This window comes from Musa acuminata, chromosome BXJ1-5 (genome assembly GCF_036884655.1).
Source record: "Musa acuminata AAA Group cultivar baxijiao chromosome BXJ1-5, Cavendish_Baxijiao_AAA, whole genome shotgun sequence".
Classification (NCBI taxonomy): domain Eukaryota; kingdom Viridiplantae; phylum Streptophyta; class Magnoliopsida; order Zingiberales; family Musaceae; genus Musa; species Musa acuminata.
In genome coordinates, this window is record NC_088331.1 from 28,787,093 (window position 1) to 28,797,123 (window position 10,031).

Genomic DNA, 10,031 nt, shown 5'->3' on the forward strand with positions numbered 1-10,031 from the left:
AGTGCAATTTTTGCTTTCATCTTGAATTGTGCAAGCTAGTTAGTTTGCCTCTTTTCATGATGTCCACGCTAGAAATTCTTGCTCCCCCTTTGTCATTGTCAAAAAGAAGGGAAGACCCTTATATCAATTTTTATATTATGACAAAGGTAAGTATCATTTTTATTTGTGCATCATTATATATTCAAATTAAAACATACACAATTTCAATAACCTTATTTTTCATGCACGATACCGAAAAATAAATCAATCATCATTAATAAGCATATCAATAATGATACTCAAACATTAAAATTTTTAAGCATTTATCAACATGTTGATCATGATACCAAACATTCAATCATTTAAAGCATTCATGATACACATCATATGCAATAAATACATCATGTACATCATTATCATAAGTATTGCATACATCATTTTAACTTTATGAATATTACATCATTGCATGCATCATACCAAAACATTTCAAGCCATGCAAGCCATAAATACAAAGAAATCATGTCATGAAGGATAAAATCATTTGAATACCAAAAGACATGATTCATATAGTAAATATCTTCTTTAAATAAAATATCAAGAAAAATCATAGGAGTACAAAGAAGAGATCTTGTTTTAAAAGAAAAATCAAGTAATAACTCCAAGAACTCACAAGGAAAAATCATGATTCATTTAGAAAATCTCCTCTCAAGAGAATATCAAGTAAAATCGTAGAAGATCGATTAATGAGAAATTTTGATTTATAATAAAATCTCATGTGTCGAATGTCGAGAAATCAAAATGATGATTTATATAAAAAAAATATCACAAGTTATATTCAAGAGAAGAATCATCATTCATTTTCAACTTATTCAATTTGTCACATCAATATTTCTTAGATATGCATGATACCAAAACATGGTTTTAAATCTTTAACATATAACATGCATAAATTGAAAGGAGAAGGGAATAATTCAAACGTACAAATATTTCAACCATCTCATAAACAAATGTAAGACCAAGTCATGAATCCAAAATTCCATGAATCAAAATGATCATCAAAGGTAATCTCATGTTATTCCAAGAAATCAATATCATGATTTTGATAAAACTCATTTCAAATTTAAATCATCAAAATCATCAAAATATCAACATTACTTTCAAGAGATTCAAAATGGTATACATAGATTTATCATAATAAACATCAAGATCAATAGGATAGAGAAAAATAATTTTTCAAGGAAAAAATATTTTCCTCTTTTTAATTTTTTCAATTCATATGATTTTATTTCACTTATACCAAATAAAAACATGTATAATGTTTAATACCGAAAGTGTAAGATTTATTACAACAAAGATTAATAAGGCATTTTCATTATGGTAAAAATCAATAATCCATAAATCACAAGATTCATATGCATAATTTCGAAATTTATTAAGCATGATCATTATGCATGACACTAAAACATGGTTTCAAAATGTTTAATATTTTCATTACATCATTATGCAATGGTTTCATTGAACATAATTTTGAATGATTCTTATAGATAACTAAAACTTCTTTAGTTTTAATTTATGTGATTGACTTTATATTAGCATGCTCAAGTTTTGTTCTTATGTCAAAAACATACATCATGTTTGAAAACCAAAAACAAGGTTTAAAAAAAATCATCAAGCCTTCCATATAAAAACCATGCATCATCATTGAAGGTTAATATGGAAATCATCAAAATACACATTCTTGCTTCTCAAGCACATATATATGATTATTTAAATCTAATATTTTATTCTATTAACATAAAATATACAATTTTCAAGAAAAATAATTATTCAAAAGAAAAGAGAAAATGCATAATGGAAAACATCAAGTAATTTCAAAATAATTCAAGAGAGTTGAGTTACTTACCTTGTAGTCGAAGCCCGTCAAAGCCCAATTCTTCGTTTCACCTTTGGAAGTTCTTGATTCATCCTTGGTTGCCTTCCTCTTCTTTGGCCTCTCCCTCCGTTCAAGTTCATTGTTTATTTTAGATTTTTGTTTAGTAAACTTATTAAGATTAAGTGTTCGAAGTTCAAGTTCATCATTGTCCTCATCACTTGAGTCATTGCTCAAGTGGTATTCATTTGTCCGGGGTTCCAAATCCTTCCTGTTCTTTGGAAGGTGGTTCAAGTGTTCATTGTGTTTATCATGTGCATTGCGCACCATTTCATCTGTCATCAACAAACCAATTAGTTCTTCAAGTAGAAAAATATTTAAATCTTTTGTTTCTTGTATTACAGTTATTTTAGAGTCCCACCTTTTTGGAAGGGTTCTTAAGATTTTGCTTACGAGATCAAAATTCGAAAAAGATTTACCAAGAACTCTTAGATTATTGACGACATCCGTGAAACGGGTGTACATGTCGCCTATAGTCTCGCTTGGTTGCATTTGAAAAAGCTCAAAATCATGCAATAAAATGTTAACTTTCGAGTCTTTGACTCTACTAGTTCCCTTGTGCGTGATTTCAAGTGTTCGCCAAATATCGAAAGCCGTTTCGCACGTAGAAATCCGATTGAACTCATTTTTGTCCAAAGCGCAAAATAAGGCATTTATAGCCTTTGCGTTTAAAGAAAAATATTTCTTCTCCAAATCTGACCATTCGTTCATTGGTTTGGAGGGAAGTTGAAAACCATTTTCAACGATATTCCATATATCCAAATTCATAGAAATCAAGAAAACTCTCATTCGAGTTTTCCAATAAGTATAGTCCAATCCGTTAAACAACGGTGGACGAACAACCGATAAGTCCTCTTGAAAGCCACGAAGAGCCATTTCTCTCAGGTGTAAATATGAAATGAGAAATACCGAGCTCTGATACCAATTGTTAGGATCTGAGCGGCACTAAGAGGGGGGGGGGGGGGGGGGGGGGGTGAATTAGTGCAGCGGATTAAAACTTCGGTTTTAGAAAAATCTTTCGTACGATAAGAACGGAACTTGAAAAGCTTAACTTGAAAGCGTATTCTTAAAGTTGTGCAGTAAAGGTAATGAGGAACTAAAGCATGTAAGAAGGTTTGCAGTAATGTAAATAGCAATAATGAAATGCAAACCAAAGATTACGTCGATTTTAGAGTGGTTCGGTCAAATGACCTACATCCACTTGCGAGGCCCCTCTTCGATGAGGCTCCCACCTTCCACTAGCAAATCTCTTGAAATGGAAGGGTAAATACCCCTCTTACAACCTTTTACAAGTAGTTCAACCTCTTACAAATTTTCAATAAGAAAGGAGGAGAACTCTCTAGCAAATTGAAAACAAGACTTGCTAAGACTTTCTAAGACTTTTCTCTCAATCAAATGCTTCTCAAAAGTTGTATTCTTAGCTGAGACTTGAGGAGTATTTATAGGCCTCAAGAGGATTCAAATTTGGGCTCCAAAAATTTGAATTCTCTTATGTTCCCGATGCTGGCGGTGCCACCGCCCAACCAAGCGGTGCCACCGCCTAGTGCTCGGGTGCTGGACGGTGCAACCGCCGAGCCCAGGAGGTGTCACCGCCCAGCTCTCGGGTGCTGGGCGGTGCCACCGCCTAGGCCAAATCAGCTCACTGGTTGGGCTCCAAACTTGGCCCAAACCAGTCCGAACTCAGGCCCAATTGGCCCCTACTTGGATTATAGGATTAACACCTAATCCTAACCCTAATTAACATGCTAACTACGAATTTAAAGACATTTTCTAAGCTATTACAAAGTCCATAAGTGAAGACTTCTTCCGGCGAGCTTCCGGCAAACTTCCGACGGTCTTCCAATAAACTCTCGAAAACCATTCTGCGGACTCCCAGCAAGCTCCTAGACTTCACGATTTGATCTTGGCGAGTTCCAACGAGTTTCTTCGGCAAGCTCCGATCTTTCTCGGTGAGCTCCGCGAACTTCCAACGAACCTTCCGGTGAGCTTCCGAAAAACCCTTCGGCAAGCTCCCTACTCATTCTCGACTAGTTCCAGCAACATTCCCGACGAACCTTCGGACTTCTGTCGAACTCTCGAACTCCCAACGAATCCTTCGCGCTTGACTCCGACACTTTGTTTTGCTTTATGTCTTCGTCGTTATTGTAGTTAATCCTGCACACACAAGCAAAAACTCTACTCCGATCTAGACAATTATTATAAAGCGAATTGACATTCTTTTGCCCGGCACGTCATTGGTTGGCGCTTCGTCCGATTCTTCGGTGCATCATCCTCTCTTGCGGCTTGTTGCCCAATCGGCGGTTGACCTCCGCAACGCCGATATCCTTGGCGCAATTCCGCTCTTGGCCCGATGCCCGACGTCCGAAGCCTTCTGCCATCCAATATCCTAACGTGATCTCCTCCAGCACAACGTCAATTCCTCCTGCCTTAATTGTATAATCCTGATCGAGTAGACCTGCATAACTCAAAATGCAGTTAAACATAAACATAATTATCAATTGGTTTCATCATCAAAATATGAGATTCAACAATCTTAACACAATGCAAACATTTCAAGTGTATAGCAATCATAGCATTTCATCACATGGCAAGATATTAACATTATAAAATTGCAATGTAAGCTCTAGATATCTTTTCATTAATGCAAACATTTCACATGTATAGCAATTCTATCGTTAATTTACCATATATTTTAAGATATCAATATCGTAAAATTACGATGCAAGCTTTTGATATCTTAATATAATGCAAATATGGCAATCATAGTAATTATAGCAATTCTATCATCAATTTACCATATATTTCTCTGATATCTTAACATAATACAAATATGGCAATTATAGCAATTCTATCATCAATTTACCACACATTTTTTCCCTTTTGTCATCAACAAAAAGGAGAACGATTTAAGTAAATTTTAAGCATAAGTGTGGTAATGATTCATATGATAAAAAGGTTCATGTCATTTTTCAACAATAAGTAATAGGATACCAATTATATAAATTTTTTAAGCAAACATGACATGAAGATAGCTTTCATTACTTCTTCCCTTTTATTTGTCATTAACATTTTGCATGAAGGAGGAAAGCCATTGTGAACTTACTTGAATGAAGTTAAAATGATAAGAGATTAAATCATACTTTATTTTAAAAATCTTCCTTCATCAAAAAAGGAATTCATAAGAAGGAATCATTTCATCAAATCCATTTCTCGAAAAAATATTTTTCACAAGGTAAATCTATGAGAGATGCATTTGTTAATTGATTCCATATGTCAAAAATCAATAATATGAAACAAACATGATATGACATAGGCTTATGAAAGCTACGTTAAGTCTGGAAGAGAAATACTAAATAATGTATTGTTATGATTAAGAAAGTCCGAAAGTGAAATTTAACATATTCATTCATTCGGAGAAGGTTTTGCTATGGATTTTCAAACACAATCATGAAGGTAAAACATGCCCATCATCCTGGAAGTTTTGCATCCGAAACACATAATTTCCAACATATTATTAAGGCATGTAATCATGTAAAATTCTCATCATAGCAATTAAGTAATTGATCATTGAATCAAGAAAGTCCGAAAAATAAATTTAATAAGTTCATGCATTCGGACACATCAACACGATACCATATTCTTCTTGGTTGAAACCTTTGGCCACTAATCTAACCTTGTTAAACCACGATACCATATTCATTTTGCTTATTTCTAAAGACCCATTTAGTACCAATAACTAAATGGTCATTTGGTCTAGGAATAAGCTTCCACACCTCATTTTTCTCAATTTGATTTAACTCATCTTGCATTGCAATAATCTATGAATCATCTTTCATGACTTCATCAATACATTTAGGTTCAATTTGGGAGAGAAAAGCGGCGTTGACACAAAAATTTTTAAGAGAAGAACGTGTTTGAACTCCCTTAGATGTGTCTCCTAAGATTAGTTCCTTAGGATGAGCATCTACATACTTCCAATCTTTGGGTAAGGAAATTTCGGAAGTGGATGCATCCAAGTTGCTAGTTGGAGAAGGGGCTTAATTTAAATTCAAAGAATCAAAATTAACATCATCATCAAAATTATTTTTCTTGATTTTAGAAATCTCATTGAAAACAACATAACTAGATTCTTCTATAATTAAAGTTCTTTTATTGAAGATACGAAAAGCTTTAGAAACCGAAGAATAACCAAGAAATTTTTTTTTATCGGATTTAGCATCAAATTTTCCTAAGGCATCTTTTTCATTCAAGATAAAACACTTACACCCAAAAACTTTAAAATATGAAACATTAGGTTTTTTATTGTTCCACAACTTATAAGGAGTTTTGGTGAGTAAGGGTCTTACTAGAACTCTATTCAAAATATAGCGTGCAGTGTTTACGGCTTCGGCCCAAAAATATTTGGGTAAGCTATGTTCATTCAACATGGTTCTTGCCATTTCTTGTAAATTTCTATTCTTTCTTTCTACTACTCCATTTTGTTGAGGATTTCTTGGAGTAGAGAAGTTGTGGTTGTATTCATTAGATTCACAAAATTTTTGGAAATCACGATTTTGAAATTCACCACCGTGATCACTTCGAATTGATGAAATCATAAAACCCTTTTCATTTTGAATAGGTTTACAAAACTTGGTGAAATATCTAAAGCATTCATTTTTATGTTTGAAGAAATAAGCCCATGTGTATCTACTATAGTCATCTACAATGACGAAGGTGTATTTGCTACCTCCTAGGCTTGATGTAGAGATTGGTCCGAATAAGTCCATATGGATCAATTGCATGGGTCTAGAGGTGCTTATTTGGATCTTAGATTTGAAGCTACCCTTAATTTTTTTTCTTAATTAACAAGCATCACACACATTATCTTTGATGAACTTAATATGAGGAATTCCTCTTACAAGTTCTTTGGATGAAATTTGAGTGATTAGTTTCATACTAGCATGACCTAATCTCCTATGCCAAAGCTAAGCATCATCATTCAAAATTGAGAAACACATTTCATTACAAAGATCATTGATGTCAATGGTGTATATGTTATTTTGTTTTAATGCAATCATAGATGTGTTTTTGTGTGGTTTTTCAATGATGCAAGCATTAGATTCGAATTTGACAATATATCCTTTATCACACAATTGACTAATGCTCAAGAGATTATATTTTAAACCATCAACTAACAAAACATCTTCAATAAAGAAGAAGTTGGATTTATTACCTATGGTTTCTTTGCCAATGATTTTACCCTTGTTGTTGTCTCCGAAGGTGACATAGCCTTCGTCTATGCTAGTGACCTTAGAGATTTGAGATGGATCTCCGGTCATATGCCTTGAGCATCCACTATTAAGGTACCATCTCTTTCTCCTAGCTTGTGATAGTATATATTTCTACAAGAAAGGATAATTTTTAGGTACCCATTTAATTTTAGGTACCTCAAAAACTGATCTAAATTGTTTATCATGTTGCATGGAATTTATCATGGTTCCTTTAGGAACCCAAATCAATTTGTTTAGACCAACTTTCTTGAATGGACAATGATAAGTTCTATGTCCATGTTTGCAACAAAAGTTACATTTGTTTTGGTGCGATACATGCAAGATAGGGCCTTTAATGAAGATGGTTGGATTTTGTTGAGGACTTCTCACAAATCTGATTCCACTTCTTTTAGGAACGTGACCCTTATTTGTAAGGATCATATTCAAAGACTTGCTACCAACCTCAAATTTTCTTCAAGGTGTCCTTAAGTAGCAAGTTCTCATTTTGGAGAGTTTCTAGATCACGACATTTCATACATGAAGCTAAACTATCATTTATCTTCAATTTTTAATTTATCAAAATTATTAATAAGAATATCATGCTCCTTTTTTAATAATTTTTATTTTCTACTAATTATTTTGCATTCATTAAACAAGTCATGGAAAGCATTTAACAATTCATCAAATGATAAATCTGCATCAATTAAATTCGTTATCTCCTCTCCGATGGCCATTAGGTCGTAATGAGCAACTTGTTCGGTGTTGGACTTCTCTTCTTCGGATGCGCTTGAGTCATCTCACGTTCCTTTGAGCGCTTTCTTCTTTAGTGTTCTCTTCTTGGCTTGGGGACAATCACTTTTGTAGTGTCCTGGCTTCTTGCATTCTTAGCAAATAACTTGGTCCTTTTTGGGTTCAAGTTTATTTTTAGTGTTATTTTTAAAATTATTTTTTTAATGAATTTTTAAATTTCCTTGTTAGAAGTGTCAAGTCATCGTCAAAGTCCTCATCACTTGAGTTTTCTCTCAAGTGGTCTTCTAGAGTTCTAAGTGCCATATCCTTCTTATTCTTTGGAAGGATATCTTCTTGCTCTTCATGAGCTTTGCAAGTCATTTCGTAGGTCATTAATGACCCGATTAATTCTTCAAGAAGGAAGTTGTTTAAATCTTCAGTCTCTTGAATAGCAGTGACTTTAGGGTCCCAACTCTTTGGAAGGGATCTTAGAATTTTATTGATGAGCTCAAAATCTGAAAAACTTTTATCGAGTCCTTTTAGACTATTGTTGACATCCGTGAAACGGGTGTACATGTCACCTATGGTCTCACTCAGTTTTATTCGAAAAAGTTCATAAGAATGTACTAAAAGATTAATTTTTGACTCTTTTACTCTACTTGTGCCTTCGTGAGTCACTTCGAGTGTATGCCAAATATCAAATGCAGTTTCATAAATCGAAACACGATTGAACTTGTTTTTATCAAGCGCACAAAATAAGACATTCATAGCCTTTGCATTAAGAGCGAAAGTCTTCTTCTCCAATTCATTCCAATCGATCATTGGAAGAGAAGACATTAAAAATCAATTTTTAATAATATTCCAAAGTTTAAAATCTATCGAAATAAGGAAGATCCTCATTCGGGTATTCCAATAGGTGTAGTCCGTCCCATCGAACATTGGCGGATGTGTAATAGAGTGACCCTATTGGTTTCCAGCATATGCCATCTCTCTTGGGTTTTAATCTGATTGAGAGTGAACCCCGCTCTGATACCAATTGTTAGGATCAAGAGCACTAAGAGGGGGGGTGAATTAGTGTAGTGGAAAACTTTCATTGGTTTAAAATGACGTTTGTACGATGAAAGCGTTTTCGATGAAAATCATTTCGAAAAGTTCTTTAACTTAAGATCAAATAAAAGTATAGTTAAAGTAAAGCAACAGAGGCAGTTTGCAGTTAAGATAGAGAGTAGAAAATAAATACAAATCGAGATTTAGAGTGGTTCGATCAATCTTAACCTACATCCACTTTTGGCTTCCTCCTCCGATGAGGTCACCGACGTCCACCAGAGGCCTTCCACCCTTTTACAGCTTTACTCCTTTTGACAGGCTTAGGAGACAACTCTTACAGATTTTCACTCCTCTCTTGAATGATCAAAACTTAGAAGAAAAGAGGGAGAAGAACTTCTAGCCTTTTACAACACTTTTAAGCTCTCAAATTCTCAGAATAAATGCAAGCTTTCAGTGCCCTTTTATGCAGGAAAGGGTGGGGTTTATATAGGCCCCAACCGGTTTAAATTTGGAGCTTAAAAGAATCATCTCCCATATTTCCAAGGTCCTGGTGGTACCACCGCCAGAATTAGGTGTTACTACTGCCTGACACTACTCGGAGACCGAGCTCAGGCGGTACCACCGCCTGACTTCACTCGAAGACCGAGCTCAGGCGGAACCATCACTTGACTTCATCCAGAGACTGAGCTTCTAGGCGGTGCCACTACCGGCCAAGAAATCTGCGTCCGAATGGGCTGATCCATTCGACCTAATTTGGGTCTATCAAGGGCCCAATTGGCCCCAAATTAAGTTAATGAGATCACCTCCCATTCCTAACTTAATCTTCATGCTAACTATGACATTTAAGACATTAATACTGCAACTCGTGTTCCGGTGCGTCAATTGCTTCTTCCGGCGAGCTTCTGACGAACATCCGATGAACCCTCGGTGATGCTCTAGCGGACTTCCAACAAACTCCTAGACTTGCGACAATCCTCTTGGCGAGTTCCGATGAGCTTCTTTGGCAAGCTCCTGGACTTCTCGGATTTGTTCCCGCAGAACCTCCGACGACCGTCCGGATTTCCATCGAACTCTCGAACCCCCAATGTGATCTTGGT